Genomic DNA, 569 nt, shown 5'->3' with positions numbered 1-569 from the left:
ACTCGGTAGGATTTTTTAAACACTTAGGCGAGCACTGACTGCAGCTAAGTCTCTTAGTGGGAGAACTTAGGCGAGTCCTGGACTGCAGCTAAGCCCCCGAGTGTGAGGTTTGCTCCCCACTCGGTAGGATTTTTAAACACTTAGGCGAGCACTGACTGCAGCTAAGTCTCTTAGTGGGAGAACTTAGGCGAGTCCTGGACTGCAGCTAAGCCCCCGAGTGGGAGGTTTGCTCTCCACTCGGTAGGATTTTTTCAAACTTAGGCGAAATGGATTCGCAGCTAAGTCACCCACTGGGGGATTTCGTATGTAAAAAGTGACAACAATTATTGGAACACTCTTGTCTTTGATAAAAACGATCTGCAGGAATTTTTCTTATTACATCTCGTCCAAGGGAGAGCTCAAGTGTAAAAGGGGCGGAGTAGTTCCGCATTCCAAGCTCGTGGCTCATCGATCTGGTGATCAACATTGTAGAGGTGATACGCTCCATTGTGGAGGACTCTGGTGATGATGAAGGGGCCTTCCCAAGTAGGAGCAAGCTTGTGTGGTTTCTGTTGATCCACTCGGAGGAC

This window comes from Triticum aestivum, chromosome 2A (genome assembly GCF_018294505.1).
Source record: "Triticum aestivum cultivar Chinese Spring chromosome 2A, IWGSC CS RefSeq v2.1, whole genome shotgun sequence".
Lineage (NCBI taxonomy): Eukaryota > Viridiplantae > Streptophyta > Magnoliopsida > Poales > Poaceae > Triticum > Triticum aestivum.
Note: the sequence above shows the minus strand (reverse complement) of the source record.